The sequence below is a fragment of the Mytilus galloprovincialis genome, chromosome 1, assembly GCF_965363235.1.
Source record: "Mytilus galloprovincialis chromosome 1, xbMytGall1.hap1.1, whole genome shotgun sequence".
NCBI classification, from domain to species: Eukaryota; Metazoa; Mollusca; class Bivalvia; order Mytilida; family Mytilidae; genus Mytilus; species Mytilus galloprovincialis.
This window is the reverse complement of record NC_134838.1, coordinates 10,361,796-10,383,136: the sequence shown is the minus strand read 5'-3', so window position 1 is coordinate 10,383,136 and position 21,341 is coordinate 10,361,796. Positions and strand designations below refer to the sequence as shown.

The 21,341-nt window shown below is 32.8% G+C and overlaps 1 long non-coding RNA gene across 1 annotated transcript; it reads left to right on the top strand.

Annotated features, from left to right (window-relative positions):
• Positions 1 to 150: 150 nt before the first annotated feature.
• LOC143069208 (uncharacterized) lies at positions 151 to 20,955 on the top strand. The gene is made up of 4 exons (XR_012976347.1): positions 151 to 418; positions 19,060 to 19,145; positions 20,398 to 20,491; positions 20,754 to 20,955. It is a non-coding gene; the product is annotated as an uncharacterized LOC143069208 (long non-coding RNA).
• The last annotated feature ends 386 nt before the right edge of the window (positions 20,956 to 21,341 follow it).

Below are 21,341 nucleotides of genomic sequence, written 5' to 3'. Positions count from 1 at the left end.
ACATGTCTTCGATGACAATGGTACAACGTGTGAAGGTTATTTATTTCCAATCTTTTTTTATGAGTATGAAAACATAAAATAAACACTTTAAATGCAGTTTTTGGGACAATACACACCGGTATATGTACATATGGATTTCTTACTTCAAAGAATAGAGAATGACTGCAAAAATTACGAAATATTCGTCTATTAGACTTCAACCTTACAACACACAAAGAAAGAAAAATAAATATTTTAAAGGCCATATACGATCGTCAAATGACTTTACTTTCTCCCATTATTTAAACCTAACACTTGATTTCAATATCAGGTACTCCATGCGATAACTATAGCTGTGACAATGGTGGGACGTGCTTTCTTGATGAATTGCAGCCAAAATGTGCGTGCAAAAACGGAGTCACTGGTGAAAATTGTACATGTAAGCTTATGAAATATAGCAATCTATTTTTCTTTTTTATAGATTCCATCACACACCAAAATTATATATTCATATATGCCTTTCCTTTATATTCATCAGCTGACTACAGAACCTTCCAATTGTATTAGTTGTTCATTTTATAAGTTTATGGTTCTAAATAAGTTAACAATATTTGCCACTGGATGATCAACAAGCTTCAAACAATTTATCAAAAAATTCCATAAATCAATCAATTGATAAATATATAGATCAGGTCAACATTCCACGTCTTCAATTTAGAAGTTTCCAAATGGATAACAGATTTTAGAGTTAAGTGCTTATCCTGTACTTGGTTTTATCGTAATATGTTCTTTTATGAGTGTTTTATTTATCATCTCATTGCATTTTAGAAAGGGGATAGTAATGGTCTAACAAAACCTACCATTTTTGTGCCTGTCCCAAGTCAGGATCATCGTTTGTTGTTGTCATATAACATACAATATTGTATCTTAATGTTGTTCTTTTTTTGGAGAATGTGTTTTTATCGCATATCTTTAAATAAGGAGATGTGATATTTTATACTTATTGACTGGATATGAGTGGAATAGTTTTTTTAGACAGACAGCTAGATGCCATAAACATACTATGTATACACAGGCCAGAGTCTGAGCTTGAGTTGCTATATGATATAAAAACTCATCTTCGCTAGCCAAGGGTTACGATCCACTCCCGCTCTCTCCACCCTTGGCGGATTGAGATAAAATTTCGGAGACACAGGATGAGGATTTTCATTGGTTGCAGTCGAAACTCGCTGCCTCCAATCAAAAAGCGTCTCGTACATGATCACGTGTAAATGTAGAAGGTGTTTGTAAACAATTGCCACGTGTTTATTGTGCAACAAGTCTTTACATTCTTAAACATACTACTATATTTATTGACAATTTGAATGTTTTTAATCAACTATTAGAAGTTCCTGTGAATGTTTCATGCACAAATGCTGAATGTTGACGTATATTTTCGTTTCCGGCTTTACCAAGTGTGTAGAATCTAGACGCTATCGTGGTTTTACCTCCAAATTGAAGAGGGTAAGTGCTACCATTGGTCAAGAATAATGTATTCGAAATGGGCGTGACTTTAATCTTCCGATAGATGGCGCAACATTGTTTTCACAAATGTTGGCTTAATCTGCCAAGGGTGGAGAGAGCGGGAGTGGATCGTAACCCTTGGCTAGCGAAGATGATAAAAACTAAACTGACGAATAAAGGTCATTTATTCAAAATCATAAAATGCAAAAAATATATTTTGCAAATAAAACATTTGACATAAAAGTTCATATTTAATAAGAAATATTAATAAATAATTAATACGAAATTACATCTACTAATATCATATCAATTGAATAAATGACTAAGAATAGCAAAGGTGGGGAGAACAATCTGCCACAAATCCGCTCTTAAGCTGAAAGAGTGGATCCCAAATCCACTCTTAAGCTGAAAGAGTGGATCCCAAATCCACTCTTAGGCTGAAAGAGTGGAACCCCTCCCGAGGCGACGTGAATACAATAACACTTTATTTTTGTAAAACGTTTCCACATTGAGCAGAAATATCAAAAGTTCATATGATCATATACCAAGATATTACTTTTAAATTATCTCTTACTGATAAAAATGATTAAAGGTGTAAATCTTATTCCGGTCAGGACCACAGCCAAAAAAAAAAAAAAAAAAAAATACGATATCATCGTCGTGAAGTATATGTTTCAGATTCATATTTCGTCTTACATCTAGACATAAATTATAGTATCCCCTAAATATTTTAGTACGGACAATAAGTTCACTAATTAACCGAAACTTTATCTTTAATCGTAAATCTTCAAACAAAATATGAGTACATTTTTACGAAGCCCTGGATCCTTTCTAAATACGAAGTTTTATATCTGACTGTTTCTATATGGGATTAAAAGCAACTGATTATCATACTACACTTGACATTTTTCAATCAAAATTGTATAAAGATCATAGATTTATTTAATTTCTTAAGAAAAAAGTTTTTATATTGGTCCACAAGTATCTAATGTAGACCTTTTTAACTCTCAGTTATTTTTGTTATTATTGATATGAGACTCAGAAATATTTTGCGTAACTTATGATTCGATAAAAAAAAAGTTCAGCTTTAGTCATAAACTTGAAAATACAGCTTTTTAGAAATTTTTGACTGGTGAATACCACCATTCAATATTAATAGTAATAATTCATATCGATAATACCACTATAAAAATAACGGGAATCCACCAAACTTTCTTACCCAACACTAATAAACTTGGGGACTTTTAATTTACACTTAAATTATACTTAATTTACATCGGGAATTTGAATTTTCTATTTGTCAATGATTCTTGTTGATATGACTCGCACGTCTGGATCAAAGTTCTAATCTCGAAATTAGGTATGTGTCATTAAATAATGTCAGTGAAACAGCAACCCATCAACATTCGTATGTTTGTATTATCGGAACTATGGCGTACCGCTGATATATGAAAGTATGTGTAAGTTTTTGATATCACGCTTTATTGTACTTTTCCTTCAATGGAAAAAGTTCTTTTGTAGATCAATACCAGACTCAGCGCCTTTTGTCCATAGTTAAAGCATGAAATAAACAAAATTAAAATGTAAAAGAATGGAAAAACTTAAATTCTCATTAAAAACATACTTGATCTTACTCTAGGACCGAAAACATATTTAATTATCATAGTTTCTTCTTCTTCTTCTTCTTCTTCTTCTTCTTCTTCTTCTTCTTCTTCTTCTTCTTCTTCTTCTTCTTCTTCTTCTTCTTCTTCAACTTCAACTTCAATAATCAACCATTAAACAGACATGATTTTTATATATTATGTATTAAATGAAGAGTATGAACTTTAAAATATTATCAGTATGTATGTCCATTGTTATTTTTAATAATAAATCTAGTATAAAGTAAAAGCAAACCTTACAATGCATAAGTATTGGCATAGAAATTATCAATTACATTCATCGCAACCCAAACTATATCATGTACATGAATTATACTAGTAAACATAATTAAAATAAATTATACATTAAAAAGTTGTGTTAAAAACTGACAAACATGTGAATCTAGCTACATGTCTCAAAATACTGGCAATTTTGTATGTAGCAAAAGGATTGATTACAATTTTTTTTTATTCCAAACCAATCACCATGACGAAATAATAATTAAAAGTAGCATGAGTTTCATGACGAATCATGAAACAATACAGAGATCATAGACCAAGCTACTACGACCTCTGCAAATTAAGTTGCATGAGTTTCATGACGAAGCATAAAACAATACCCACTACGTACTTACATATTTACAAAAGCAAATACAAGGAGGTCATAGACCAAGCTACGACGACCTCTGCAAACGTAGCATGAGTTTCATGACGAAGCATAAAACAATACCTACTACATAATAACATATTTGCAAAAGTAAATACACATAGGTCATAGACCAAGCTCTTAGACCCAAAAATAATACACAGAGGGCATACGTAGAAGCAACCTCGCCCTCTACAAAAATTTATATATCGTCCACATTACCCAAACAGGCAAAGACAGGTAAATTGGTTCGTAATAAATAAGCATTGGGTAAGAGACATATCCTTTTTATACCGTTAACATTAAGCAAACAAGGTACATCTGCTTAAATTAAAATACTAACAAATAGCGATTAGTCTAACTTGCAAAATTATAAGCGCCAAACAAACCACTATTACGAGATTTACGAAAGTAGCATGAGTTTCGTGACATAGCATAAAACAATAAACACTAAATAAAACATAATTGCAAAAGGAAATACACAGAGGTTATAAGTACAAGCAACCAAGCTCTCTGCACCAATTGAAATATCGTCCACCTTACCTAAACAAGTAAGGCAAATGGGTTTGTAGCCCAATAAATAATAGTATAGCCTTAAAACTTAAACTATCTTGCTCTTTCATATGAGAGTGTTTAAATGTATGGAATCGTGAATAACATCGTATATAAGTGTGTAACTATGCATTCTATCATGTATGGTATTATTATCGTTATGCAAAAAGTTTTGTATTTGTAGTTAAATTTAAATGAACCATGTCTCCTACAGATACACAAGGCGGATATACGTTCTGCAAAAATTAGGATGCTATTAAGCATTCAGTAACTTGTAAAATTACAACATCGGGTTAATCATCAGCTATCAATTTTTATAAGTATAGTACATTTTGATCGCAAACGCACAGTGTCGCCACCAACACCAAAATTAATTTGACCAAGAAATGAATTTGACCAACTAACTGCTACATGTTTTGCATGATTCAAAAGCGTGAGATCTATCCGAATGGAAGAATGGTAAAAAATTAGCTGTACATTTGTTCAGAATGAAAGCATACAATAGCTAAAAAATAAAAGTATAGTTCGATTTTACCTTAAATTGCTAAAAGGAAATCATTCCAGTCCAAAATTATCCATAAAATTAAAATGTTTAACAAATTGTTTGATAAGAATCACAAGTTAACACATCAAATGCTGATGATAAAAGGAAGTGGCCACAACACACTTACACGTGAACTCGTGCTGAACCCGAAAGATCATTGACCAATAAGAAAGATGTTATCCACCAAAGACAAACGAACGTGAATCAGCCATGAGTTACACATATGTATTCATGTAAAATGCTATTAAAACCCATTCCTGATTAGATGTGACGAAAAACGAAAACTAACAGCCCGATTAATGCTGAAACGATAAACGTAAAATCAATATCAAAGACAGCAACCAATAACAATACAGTACTCCTATTTACCGGCTACCAACAGTATTTATCTATACCTACCGTTGGTGGTTAACATGCAATACAGTACTCCTATATACCGTATATCAACACTATTTTTCTATACCTACCGTCGGTGGTTAACATGCAATACAGTACTCCTATATACCGTATATCAACACTATTTTTCTATACCTACCGTCGGTGGTTAACATGCAATACAGTACTTCTATATACCGTATATCAACAGTATTTGTCTATACCTACCGTCGGTGGTTAAAATATAATACAGTACTACTATATACTGTATATCAACACTATTTTTCTATACCTACCGTCGGTGGTTAACATGACATATAGTACTCCTATATACCGTATATCAACAGTACCTGTCTATACCTACCATCGGTGGTTAACAAGCAATACAGTACTCCTATATACCGTATATCAACAGTATTTGTCTATACCTATGGTCGGTGGTTAACATATAATACAGCACTCCTATATACCTATATCAACAGTATTTGTCTATACCTACCGTCGGTGGGTAACATACAATATAGTCCTCCTTTATATCGTCTATCGACAGTACCTGGCTATACCTACCATCGGTGGTTAACAAGCAATACAGTACTCCTATATACCGTCTATCAATACTATTTTTCTTTACCTACCGTCGGTGGTTAACATATAATACAGTGCACCTACATGTATTTACCGTCTATCAACACTATTTTTCTATACCTACCGTCGGTAGTTAACATGACATATAGTACTTATATATACCGTATATCAACAGTACCTGTCTATACCTACCATCGGTGGTTAACAAACAATACAGTACTCCTATATACCGTATATCAACAGTATTTGTCTATACCTACCATCGGTGGTTAACAAACAATACAGTACTTCTATATACCGTATTTAAACAGTACCTGTCTATACCTACCATCGGTGGTTAACAAACAATACAGTACTCCTATATACCGTATATCAACAGTATTTGTCTATACCTTCCGTCGGTGGTTAACGTATAATATAGTGCTCCTACAAAATGTATATACTGTCTATTAAAATTATGTGTCTATACATACTGTCGCTCCTATAAACCGTATATCAACAGTTTTCATTTATACCTACCGTCGATGGTTAATATAACGTATTATATGGTCCGTATTATATAGTGCTTATATATACCGTCTGTCAAAAGTATCTGAATTTACCTACCGTCGGTGGTTAACATACAATATAGTGCTCCTATATACCGTCTATTAGAGGTTTTTCAACATCTTACGAACGGACGAAACTCTACGAACGTATCGTTATGGAGCAGTAATTTTGTTATGATAAAATCTACGATAAATGTCTACCTATATATCAGTGTGCTTAAAGACAACAGTAAACAATTGCCTAGTCTTTTTGCAACCTTGCATTTTATTTTTGAGGTTAAACATCGGTGTTCCAATTTATTTTCTGTTGTTGAATGTTACGTATTCTTACGTTGAGTTTCGTTTGTTTACATGTCGAATATATTCGTTCGATTTATCTCCCTTATGTTGTTAAAACAATCGTTAAGTCTAATTTGCATTTCATTTGATTGATTGTTGAATGTTTAACGTTCTGTTGCCAGTATTCCATGCTTTTCACGACCAGATTAGCGTTTGTAAATGGATTGAAAAGTGATTGAGATGACACAAGTTTATTTGTTTGTTATTTAATATATCCCATAGGCGGATCCCCGGGGGTTGGGTGGGGGCTTTTGTGGGGAAAAAATGTTATTATGTAGGGAATCACTTAATCATGACTGGGAGTGGCCCTTCTAAGGTCAGTCAGTGGGCCCCTAAATATGAAAAGTTCTGGGTCCGCAACTGTATCCGCACATCCTTTAAAATATGGAACGAATAAAGGAGGGTGAAATTGGGTAAATTCTGTCTCCTAGAATAAAGCACCCAACAGAAAAGTCTCAATGTGAGCTAGGTCCAATTAGTCCAACTTGCTGTTAAACTATTTTTGGGAATAAGTTACAGAAATATAAAGGTGCACTCAATCAATCGTAAAGTTATAGAGTTTTGTGTATTCTTGTTGAAAGTATGAGTGCTACAGCACCAACAAAACTGATAGTTACATAGTTTTTTAAAGTGCACTTTCATAAAATTCTATTTTCAAATTTAAAAGAAAAAAAATGAAAAAATAAAAACCGAAGAAAACATGTACAGCATTCCATAAAAACTCCACGAAAATAATAATAATAATTATTTATATATACTAACAAAGAAAATAAGAACTGCGAAGAAAACAAAACAAACCAAAAAAACCTAAATACATTACAGAACATCTTTTTGGAACTGTTCTTTTTTGGTTTTTTTTCAAATATTTATTTCAATGTTTCCCTTTAGTTATCTTCTTGACTTTATCAGTTTAGCTAGAATATAAATCAGTTATAATTATTTAAGGTCAAGAAGTGATCATTTAAATTTTAGAGTTAGGGCAAGGAGGTTACCCCGGATCCGTGTATGTTTAAAAAAAAAAAAAAAAAATAGAGGCGTTCACTCCTAAATTAGTTTTACCTCATGTTTGCGAAAGACCTTTTTCCATTGATCTTATCATTTCTAAAATTCAAAATTATTCCTAGCCTCTTTTATTCCAAAGTTCTATATTTACCCTTTTTCATATATATGTATTAAAAAATTCGAAATGATGTTGTTATGTTTATCAACATCTTTTGTACGATTGCTGTCCTGGGTCTAAATATTTTATATCCTTCGCCATAATTTATTGATCAATTAGATTTTCAACTGTTTTGATTAAACCGTAAATTGTATATCATATGTTATATATATCAAGTAAAAATAATATTTTTACGACTCAAAAAGGTCTTACAAATTCCAAAATGTAAATATTTTTTATGCAAAAGAAATTTCGAAGGGAAGAAGATCACAGCCGATAGTCCAAAACTATTAAATAAATGAATGCTCCCTCTTTTCTCGTTACGGCAAGTTACGTGAAGTTGGGTCAAATTTCGTTCGTTCGTAAGATGTTGAAAAACCTCTATTAACAGCATTTCTTTATACCTACCGTCGGTGGTTAACGTAAAATATAGTGCTCCTTTATATACCGTCTTTTAATAGTATTTTTTTATACCTACTGTCGGTGGTTAACATAGAATTTAGTACTCCTATATACCGTCTATCAACAGTATTTGTCTATACCTACTGTCGGTAGTTAACATACAATATAGTGCTCCTATATACCGTCTATCAACAGTATTTGTCTATACCTACCGTCGGTGGTTAACATACAATATAGTTCTCCTGTATACCGTCTATCAACAGTATTTGTCTATACCTACCGTCGGTGGTTAACATGCAATACAGTGCACCTATATACCGTCTATCAAGAGTATTTGTCTATACCTACCGTCGGTGGTTAACATACAATATAGTGCTCCTGTATACCGTCTATCACCAGTATTTGTCTATACCTACCGTCGGTGGGTAACATACAATATAGTGCTCCTATATACCGTCTATCAACAGTATTTGTCTATACCTACCGTCGGTGGTTAACATACAATACAGTGCACCTATATACCGTCTATCAACAGTATTTGTCTATACCTACTGTCGGTAGTTAACATACAATATAGTGCTCCTATATACCGTCTATCAACAGTATTTGTTTATACCTACTGTCGGTAGTTAATATACAATATAGTGCTCCTGTATACCGTCTATCACCAGTATTTGTCTATACCTACCGTCGGTGGGTAACATACAATATAGTGTTCCTATATACCGTCTATCACCAGTATTTGTCTATACCTACCGTCGGTGGGTAACATACAATATAGTGCTCCTATATACCGTCTATCAACAGTATTTGTCTATACCTACTGTCGATGGTTAACATAGAATTTAGTGCTCCTATATACCGTCTATCAACAGTATTTGTTTATACCTACCGTCGGTAGTTAACATACAATATAGTGCTCCTATATACCATCTATCAACAGTATTTGGCTATACCTACCGTCGGTGGTTAACATACAATATAGTGCTCCTATATACAATCTATCAACAGTATTTGTCTATACCTACTGTCGGTGGTTAACATACAATATAGTGCTCCTATATACCATCTATCAACAGTATTTGGCTATACCTACCGTCGGTGGTTAACATACAATATAGTGCTCCTATATACCGTCTATCAACAGTATTTGGCTATACCTACCGTCGGTGGTTAACATACAATATAGTGCTCTTTGATACCGTCTATCAACAGTATTTGTCTATACCTACCGTCGGTGGGTAACATACAATATAGTGCTCCTATATACCGTCTATCAACAGTATTTGTCTATACCTACTGTCGGTAGTTAATATACAATATAGTGCTCCTATATACCGTCTATCAACAGTATTTGTCTATACCTACCGTATGTGGTTAACCTACACTATAGTGCTCCTATATACCGTCTATCAACCGTATTTGTCTATACCTACCGGCGGTTGTTATCAAAATAAACTATGTTCAATCGGCAGTCCATAGTTTTGTATCTATACTTCACTCTGAATGACCGATGACATTTATTTGACCAGTAACATTCCCTATTGTATTCATTATTTAGTTTTCTCCCTGAACTTGTCTAAAATATTTGCGGCTGTACTGATGACAAACAACAATCAATCAATTTCTTAAAGTACTTCTTAATCTAAATAATATATTATTCTTTAATCTAACCAGTAATATGTGATCGGTGAATGTACGTATGACAATTACGCCAATTTTGAAAAAGCATATTTTTTTCATTTGCGCACATTGACATTTTTTAATTTGCGCCAAATTGATTCGAAAGGTTAGGTCTGATAAATTTAGATGATAAAATTAAACTTTTTTTAACCAAACGCAGCAGTTCAATGAACACAAGCTACAATAAAGAAAAATGTGTATATAGACACATGTTGAGCTCATGGGTATCATCATTTAATCACACTTCTGGTACCCGAACATTTACTTTCATATATGGAACCGATGCCATAAAGAAAAAAACAGGCATTAACTTGTAAAAATGATAATCAGATCTCTCAACGTGGCAGCAAATGTACCATAACATGAAAAGATTTTTTTTAATAAAAAAGGGGATGCTTTATTGTAGGGAAGATATCACAAGGTTGCAGTTCAATAGAAGTGTTGCATGACAATACTCAGTTAAAAAATATTTGTGCATATGCAAATGTGTTTTTTATGTCAAACTGTTACAATTTTATTTTATAAAGTGCTACTTCAAGTGTGATATACACAGTTTTAAAACTTTTACAATAAACTTATCCTGCTTTCAATCCCCCTCCTCCTCCCCGTCACGTGTGAGCAAGTATCAGGTGGCAAAAGGCCAGAAGGAATATGTTTGTTATTATATAAATAAATTCTATACATCTTATATGCCTCATGACTTGTGTTTACCTGTTAATTTGTGCAAATGAAGAAAATAAATTTGGCGCAAAGAAATAAAAACAAATGGGCGCTAATTAAGTGCAGATTGGCGCAAATGGAAAAAGCCGAAGCAAATATAATCTTTTCTCGTATCAGATCAAATTGGTGTTTTCTTTCTTTTTTTCGTCCAGTTTCATCTAGTCCATTTGTTCATTTGACTCTGCCTCCATCACGACTAGGATGCATTTTAATTTATGATGTAAAGTCGTTCAGGTTTTTGTTTTATTATATAAAAAAAGAAGATATGGCATGATTGCCAATGAGATAACTCTCTAAAAGAGACAAAGTGACACCGGAATTAACTATAAAAAAAAACCTTTAACAGATCACGGTACGCTCACGGTACAGATGTCTGTAAATTACGAAATTAATGCGAGGTTTTTTATTATTGCAACAATAATTAAGACTCGCATTTTGAAATATTGCGTTTGAATTAATCAGGATTTTTTCTTAATCGTTGTAATCAAAATCTTATTTCAGGCTATAGTGACACTCATCGCATTTTAATATTAAACAATTGCACGCAACAAATTTACATTCAAAGAGTATGAATTTAATGTATACAAGTACACACCCGTGATATCGCGGGTCCGTGACTGAATTAAAGTATATAACTATGCCTAAGCCTTATTTTAGTAATTGGTATTGTCATCTGATAAAATCATGTCGATTATAAGATACACAGTTTTCTCTGCTTTCAAATCTTTCTGTTTGAACCCGTCGACCTGGAACTTATCAATTATTGGAAATATTAATTATTTGGAAAACAAAAGGTCCAGGCTATCCAAGAATGGGGTATTTTTTAATCAACAGCATTGTCCTATATTAGTTATCTTAGAAAGTCTTGCTGATTGCTGAATAAAGCTACAATAGGGAACAATTTGCATTGACAATGATTGAATTTAGTAGTGTCAGCCCTTTGATTATGACCCGTGTATATAGCAAAATCCTAAATACACCGTTTGGTGGTGCGCTTGTCAAATGCGGAACGTACAGATAAGGTAATAGCTAACAGGTGAATATACTATTGGTATCGGTATCGGATTAGACCCGGAACTTGTTAATTATTGGCAATATTAATTATGTGGAAAACAAAAGGGTCTGGAGTGGTGTAATTTTTAATCTACACCATTGTCCTATATTAGTTATATATAGAGTTGAATTCTTTGATTTGTCGTTTTTACCCGATGACGGTTGACAAATTGGACCTCGTAATTTTAGTATTATAGATTTGACAAAATCAGATCGTTTAAGTTGCCAAAAATTCTATTCTCCCAAGTTCATTTGAAAAGGTATAATTCCTCTATACAAATGGCAAAATCTTCCATAAAATATCCAGTAAGTTGGATAAACGTTACCAAAACATCCCAATACATTTTGATTTATATATTCACTTTGCTATTCCGTTCTTGCACAGTGATATTGTTCATTTTGCGTCATCCCATTTTCTAGCAAAGGGGGATTATCTCAGCATCACCGTTACATTAGTAATAGCTCTCGTACATAAAAGACCCCCCTCATAAAATAGTTAGCTCGAACTGTATGATCCTGTGTGAACCTGATCTTTATATTAACAGTGCATAAATGGTTCACATATAGGTCTTATTTAAACATTAAACAGTTTCAAAACAATTAGTGCATTATCACGGCCGACACTCGGCTAACCGAGAGATTGGTCGGTTAATCTATATTGTGTATGCGGCTATATCGGCAGTGGGTCTGTTAATCGGGTTGGCTATACGTCTGTTAAGAGTAAAACGCACAATTTAATGTTAAACTCGATCAAATATACAGATTTTTGGCATATTATAAGAATTAAATCAAAAAAAGAAAAGTGTCTGACAAAATGATATCTATCAAAGAACATTTTCCACCTTTAAAAACATTTCATAGTCTGCGCAGTTTTCAGTAAAAGTAAAAGGCGTCGCGCAAGTATGTAGTATTTATGATTACACGCATAGCAATTTTTTAATAAAAGGCGAAACAAACAATTTTAGATATCATTTAAAAGACACAAAATACTACTTTGGTTCTTAAATATAAATTGGCATTAGTAAATATTTCATAATTGTAATATAACGTGAGTTTTAGTGAAAATTATGTGAATAAAGTCTGTTAATGGGTTGGACAATTGAAATTGTGTCAGTTAAGAGTTATTTAGCCACGAAAATAGTTGTGCTACCTTTACATTTTCCCATTGAAAATGTTAAAAATGAGATGTTCTTGAGTAAAAAAAAAATATTGTAAGGGTTCCGCGGAACCCAGTGTCTCGCCTACTTTTGCTGTAAATCGCAGGATCAACAAAAAATGAGGAAAAAAATCAATAAAAATATTCCTCTTGATACTATCTTATGATTGTAAGAAGCTTCTGTCCAAGTTTAGTAAAAATTTAGGATAGTGAATGAATCTAATAAATGTTTTGAAAACTTTAACTGCAGACTGTATGTAATGTTAACTGGAAGAAAATCTAAGTCCATTTAAAAGTAAAATACAGAATAAATGGAGTTATCTTTTTACAATATTTACTTCTGGATACTATCTTATGATCATAAATAAGCTTCTGTCCAAGTTTGGTACAAACCCAGGATAGTTTAAGAAAGTTATTAATTTTTTTAAAACTTTAACCACAGAGTGAATGTAATGTTTCCCCGCAGAAAAACTAAGTCCATTCAAAAGTAAAATACGGAAAAGAAAATGGATTTACTTAATTACAAAATTTACTTCTCGATACTATCTTATGATCATAAACAAACTTCTGTCCATGTTTGGTACAAACTAAGGATAGTTTAAGAAAGTTATTAAAACTTTAAAAACTTTAACCACAGAGTGAATGTAATGTTTCCCCGCAGAACAAACTAAGTCCATGATTTATAAGTAAAATACGGAAAAAATGGAATTTTATTTTTACAAAATTTACTTCTGGATACTATCTTAATATGATCATAAACAAACTTCTGTCCAAGGTTGTTAGAAATCCAGTATAGTTTAAGAAAGTTATTAAAATTTCAAAAACTTTAACCACAGAGTGAATATTTGTGGACGCCACCGACGACGACGACACCGACGACGACGGAATGTAGGATCGCTTAGTCTCGCTTTTTCGACTAAAGTCGAAGGCTCGACAAAAAATAATAATACGATGCAACACTATCCTTCCAGTAAAAGCATTTTTATTTTGACTTTCTTTGCATTTTACTCAAGAGTGTGTCACTTCAATATAGCGTGATCTGGGTTGGTCGCTGGAATATGCATGAATTTATTATTAACGATTTCAATCAGCCTTAATTTTTGTGTCTGCTCAAAGTAGCATGTTCTCAAATCCGATTGAACGTGTCTTTCTAATACAACACAGGGTACATATATAACGTGTTGTCGTTTTCATATGCACATGACATTTGTCACTGGACGTTTAGGTGGTACCCAACACTACAGGGAGATAACTCTGTAAAGTCAGTGATACGTTTTAATTACGTTGTGTTGTAAAGGGAATAATAAGCTTCTCGAAGATCAAAATTGGTGTTTGTCAAACTGATATATAACCAGTTAATTTTTCTGACAAATTGGTTCAAATTTTTTGAAATTTTTATATTTCTGTTAAAGGTTCAAATTAAATACTTTGTCAAAACTTTATCCAAATTAAACGAACCACATTGATTTTAGTGAAAGTGTTCGGTACCACCTTAATCCTAATTCCTCAGCATCATCCAATTGTTTTTTTTTTCCTTGTATTACTTAATCATCTGTTGTTTACAAATCATTCTAAAGAAGTAAATGGAAAATAGCGAATGCAGCTACATTTGGTTGTATTAAAATTTGATTCATTTTATTCCGTTTAGTTCCTTTTCTACATATGTGCAGAAGAGAACTGCAGGTATCCACATGTAAACGTCAAGCATTTGTCACCAATATGAGTACATCGCAATCCGTTACTGTTTCAACACCCAGGGGGGTTTCATGTCTTTATTCTTAAACAATTTGTTTTCTTCTCTTTTTTAGCAATGCATCACTCTCTACTGTCCTTATCTTTTATTTTGTTTTCTGTATCTCCATCCAGATTCTCGTGTATACCATGAGGGTACGGATTGGGGGTGTTGTTTATTTCTGTATTCTTTAAATGGTTATGTTACTTTTCTCTACATTTTATTTATCTTACCCATTATTCTTTCTCTATTCTTTATATTTAGGCAATATACTGATGTTTAGTTACATTACGACGTTAATCTCTGATTTATATACTGGTTACCAATGTAGATGACAAATTGGTGTCATTCATGACAATTAAACAGAATCCACATGATATATGCGACCATTCTCGGATAAAATCAATTTTACTTTAATTTAACACTTTTTGAAACCATTTTTATCAATTTTCAATATCTATTGCCTACATTGTTATTGTTCATGTGTTTTGTTCCGTATATTTTATATTCCATTGCTCATGTTTTGTTTCCGTATATGTTTTATGTTCCATTGCTCAAGTGTTGTTTCCGTATATTTTAGCCGCTCGTCTTGAGCCTACCAAATGAACACACCATAAAGTAATAAAATTACTTGTATTGTCATTCATAACTCTTAACAGACTAATTAACAGACCGGGTTTTATACATCCGACCCATTAACAGACCAGGTTTTTAATAAAGATTGATTTATGTCACCAAAATACAGATTTTCGTGTAGATTTTTCACAAAATGATATCAATTTGGTTAACACTCATAATGCCTGTCTTTTTTCGATGTTCAAAATAGTGCATGCAAGTAAATTCAACCCAAGTGTCATTTTGTGTACATTTTGTGTGTGTAAAATGTGTATAAATTTACTGATGAGTAATTTGCCTTTTCATTTTATAGATCGTACATAGAAGCTAGAAAAATAATAATTACACCACTGGATTCAGTACACTGAATAGTTTTGTCAGACATAAATATTTTTTATGATAAACATATATTTAAAAGGTTATACAATGAAACATTCTGAGTTTTCAATGATTTTCTCGATAACACCTGATTAACAGACTTTAGCCAACCCGATTAACAGACCCATTGCCGATATAGCCGCATACTCAATATAGATTAACCGACCAATCTCTCGGTTAGCCGAGTGTCGGCCGTGATTATAATATAACCAAATAGGCATGCAAAAAAGAATCAATAGGCAAAATATGCTTGTCTACCGTCTAATTCTAATTGCTAATATTTACTGTATTGTACATAGCTCAATTCCATTCCATTCAATTCAATTTTATTTATTTTTTAAATTTCAGCAGAAAACAGTATTTCTAACAATTAAATGGAATTAATTTGATATGACGTTGACACACGGTAATCACTCTCATGTTTTTATTTACATCGCTGTCAATTGCAATCATCCGGTAAAGATGAATATTCATTACTACCCTCGGTAGTTAACATCCCTCGATGATGGTTAACTTTAAGTGCCTACCGTATAGAGTGAACCCCCTAAATAAAATAATACTGTGTTCTTGACGACTTCCCACCGCGATGATCGATAGAAAAGATATTTTGCTATATAGTATGTTAACTATATAGTTTGTTAACAACAAATTATCCACTACAAGCATTAGCCTTTCAAAAAGGCTAATCGACTCTTAGCTGATGAAAATGGAAAGTGCTCTCGCTTTGTAGATTTATTCATTTACTAGAATAGCCACGTGCATCAATCAACAAATTTTAGACACACTTTTTGATCAGTGCTGTGTATTTACTATTAATTCATTTATGCAACAATTGTCACTTGTGAATCTGGATAACAAAACATGTGGTTCCTGGCAAGTAATAAATTTTAATTGGAGTGACAGTTTAATTTGAAATTATGGTGTTTCGTACGCGGTGCAGATGATAAGCTCAACATCATTTTGATGTGATTTCTCGGGCTTGGATGTACGACTGTATATAATTTTCCTGTTAAACAAACAGTTTATCTTGAAATGAAGTAAAATTTTGCATATTGTACAATATATTATACTTCAGATAATTGTCGAAAATGAAGAAAATGTCAGGTTATTTTAAAAACTTAAAGGTTTCTCACAGTTGACTATCTGAATTTAATACCAACTGGAAATTAAGTCTCCTTGTCACCTACTAAACTTATCCACCATAAATCTAAATGAAAACTATTTGCAACGTGTAAGTCTTAGATCAGTTTATAATGTAGCGTTTGGTTTGATGAAAATCCCAGATGAATTGAAGACATTGTTAATACTAGTATTTATATTTAATCCCAAATGAAAAGTGTAGTTTTTGTTCACCTTAATTTTTTATGCCCCACCTACGATAGTAGAGGGGCATTATGTTTTCTGGTCTGTGCGTCCGTTCGTTCGTTCGTCCGTTCGTTCGTTCGTCCGTCTGTCCCGCTTCAGGTTAAAGTTTTGGTCAAGGTAGTTTTTGATGAAGTTGAAGTCCAATCGACTTCAAACTTGGTACACATGTTCCCTATGATATGATCTTTCTAATTTTAATGCCAAATTAGAGATTTTACCCCAATTTCACGGTCCACTGAACATAGAAAATGATAGTGCGAGTGGGGCATTCGTGTACTGAGGACACATTCTTGTTTTTAAAGCGTTACAATTGAAAGCAATAAACCTAGGCTAGTAATTGAAAAAAATCCCATTCCAATTTGAAAATATTAAAAATATTTGGTAATGGATATACTAAAATCAAAGGTTATTTGAAAAGCTAAATACAAATTTTATAGTTGACTATCTGAATTTAATCATACCTATATCGGAATATTCTAATGTTTTCACCTATTTGTTAAGTTGATAACATTTGACAGCAAACAATCTTAATGACAATACACTTAGCAATTTGTAAGACCAGTATATAATGAAAAAGTCAAGTGTTATGAAAATCCCATATGTTCGAAAAAGTAATGATCATTTTGAAAGATAGGAGGTTGATATTTTGTTTTTCAAATTAGGAAGCATTAATCTTATTTTACGTACTATTTCAAGTATGACCAGTCGGCTAAAGCGTTTTTTTTTTTTAGGTTTTGTTCTTTTTGCAACATTTTTATTCCAATTATCATCCGCATTAAAACGAAGGCAGGACCCTTGTTTCCCTCCCCTGCACATGTTCATCCCAAATTAAAAAAAAAAATCAAAATACAGGATGTTTTGTTATATTTTGGTATACGTAAATACATAAAACAAGCTTTTGTTCTGAGTTTTTTTTTAAACTATCATACTTTTATGTATCTAATATTCTACATTCAGATATTTAAAAAAAATTCAAACAAAATTACTTATCCATTCAAACTTAAAAGGATTATTTTATAACAGATTTTGAATACATGGGATCATTCATTTTATTTAGATAAAATAAAATTGCATGATACATAGCCCAGTAGTCATCACGTTTGTTGTGACCTGAAATAGTATTGATATGTTCGTTTTCTATAAATTTACCGTTTTTAAAATGTAAAAAGTAATCGAAATACTAACTTACAGGATTATCCAAATCCAAACCCAAAGACCAGCCTCCTATCGAAAATCAAAGATATCTACCAATGCCAATTTTTTTCATATTATTTTGGGCCTTATATGAAGATGTTTTTAAAAAAATTAATCAGCTTGTTGCAATAAATTTAGGGCACACTCGGTATAAAACCCTAGAGAACACGTGATATATGCACAATTGTCTCTGCTATCAAAATACGATTTTTTTTAAATATTGACGAAACACTTAAAAGTCGTCTTTTTTTCCAAAATTAATAATGTTATCTCTATTGAAGTTTTAGCTTTATAAATTTCAAGAAAAGAGAAAAAAAATAATGTTGTGATAATTGTTTGAATACTAGTAATCTGAACCCGTGTTTGCAAGATTGTTCTTAGTACTGCATTTAAGTTTACACAGCCTCCATTACAACGTATACTTAGTATGACATTCAAACCTTAAAGAAAATGCATAAACCTATATTCGTTCCTAACCAATACTCTAATTGAAATTAAATCTAACCAGATATCTGATGGAATTCATTAAAAAGTCACACCAGTAAGTGATAACACCCCTACCCCCCCCCCCCAAAAAAAAAAAAAAAACCAACAACACGTGGCGGGAGAAGGTTATCATTATTGGTGTGGATATAATAACTTGTTAGGACTAACTACTCGCTTATTTGACATAGGATAATAACTGTTCAACACAAACCTAAATAATTATTTCCGCTTGCTATACCAAGATTTTTTCATAATTATGTATTTTATTTTTATAAACAAAAGTTGTGTGCAGAAGTGATGAAGATAGTGTTGTTTGTCATCATATATTACTATGATTACATCCTAAAACAGAATACTAATTTATTGTTCGCGTTTGTTTCTTAAAATTTGATATATATTTTACAGCTCCATGTGAAAGTGGATGGTTTTATCTTCCAGGTTCAAATTGCTATTTCTTCAACCTAACAGCCAATGACTGGGAAGATGCCCGGGTAGTACCTTTAGATAAAATATTACTGTTGTCAAATAAAAGAAGTAGGATACATAGAAACGTGCTTGTATATCAATATTGCATAGTTCATTTTTACACACATATTTGTATATAGCAACATAAATAATTGCAGAACTAACCGTATTATTGACATCAAAATTTATCTTGTATATGTAACGTTACCACTATGTATTAGGCCCTAACATTTATCTGTAATAGTTGATTATTATTTGGAAAGACTATTTTGAAGAGAATTTATTGCCGTTGTAACATATGTAATCGGAATTGTTAAATTACAACCTGCTTTGTCTATTCGAGTCATAATGAAAGTATAAGAATAAAAATGAGAATGGAAATGGGGAAAGTGTCAAAGAGAGAACAACCCGACCAATTAAAGAGCAGAAAGCAGCACGAGGCCACCAATGGTTCTTCAACACAGCGAGAAAATCCCACACCCGAAGGCGGTCTTTAGCTGGCCACTAAACAATAATGTACATTAGTTCAGCGAAAATGGACAACACACTAAACTCCGAAACATATAGAAAAATCAAAATTTAAAAATTTAAAAAAACATTCAAGACTATCAACGTTCAGAAGTTCCTGATCTTGGACAGGCGCAAAAGTGCGGTGGGGTTATTTTTGTTTTGTGAGATCTCAACCCTGCTCCATTCCTATACCTCTAACCAATGTGGAATAAACAAACACACAGCAATACGCACAGTAAAACTCAGTTTAAAAGAAGTCCGAGTCTAATGTTAGAATTAGAAACTGAATTAAGCCGTTTGTAAGTCTTTAGGTTTTTTTTACTGTATAGAGTTATCTTAAGTATATGATTTATTATTAAGCGACATTTAGGGGATTCTTTTGACCTTAGGAGGATTTAGATGTTCTGTTTGGGCCCTTTTTGTTTTTGTGCTCTCGAACATTTTATCTTCCAGTTTGGTCTTGTCGTTTTGAATGTGAATCTAAAACACGTTTAAGTTAACTTGATTTTTTAAATACCCTAGCTATACGTTTCAATAATTTTCAACTAAGTTGTTTTACTACAACTTCATAATACACCAAAAGTCCATACAAAGTGTGTTATCCAGTGGCGGATCCAGCCATTTTGAAAAGGGGGGGGGGGGTTCCAACTATATGCTCCCATTCAAATGCATTGATCGGCCAAAAAAAAGGGGGGTTCCAACCCCCGGAACCCCCCCCCCCCCTGGATCCGCCACTGTTATCAGTTTATGATTTGTACTCTGTTTCAGCAAGCCTGTATGAACCATGACGCTAAACTTGCAGAACCTGATACACAATCAGAGATAGATTATATCAGTGACATAGCTAGCTCTATGGATGACAGTAAGTTATATGTTCTCCGAGATATTCAAGGGTAACTCAAAAACTTATGTCCACAAAACAACGACTGGCAAATAAAGTTCTGACTTCGCGGATTATTCAATGTGAAGAGTCAAAAATTAGTTTTATGATTCAATAAATTCAAAATAGATAATAGCCATTCATTAAATATATTGAAAATTCGGTGTACAAGTTTTGAACGCGTCAGCCGTCCGCTATATTTACAGTGCGCAGTCATTGATTTCAATTTTGATTTTATTCAAAGCTTTTTGGATCGGTGGAACAGACAAAGATGATGAAGGAACTTTCGTATGGGCGAGTGATAATAGAAATGTCACTCTATTTAATTGGGCTATTGCAGAACCAAACGATGCAAATGATGGGGAAGATTGTGTAAATGTGCATGTCAACTTGGAGTTTTTGTGGAATGATAGCGCATGTGATGATCAATCTCGATTTGTCTGCGAAAAACAGTAGGTATAGTGTTAAGAGCAATATATTTTAATGATTAATTGATGTTTATTGAACGTCCAGTGGCAAATGTTTCATGGATATCAAATTAACAATTAATCTCATTGTCAGATAAAGGGCGGGAATTTCGATAACAAATGAGAAATGAGCATATATGATGGATAGGAGCATTCGTTTTACTTTGCAAGAAGCCATCTATGAACCCCTCATAGAAAGCAAGGACTTTTTACCGTGCAGAAGGAGTGTCGTTCTACCTAAAAGACGCATCAGAATTAACGTCCCCATTCCTATCGTATGTGGATGCGTAATTATGCATCATCAACAACCAAACGGACACAGCTCTTAAAAGCCGGTTCGTGAAGTCAATGGACGACCATATTTC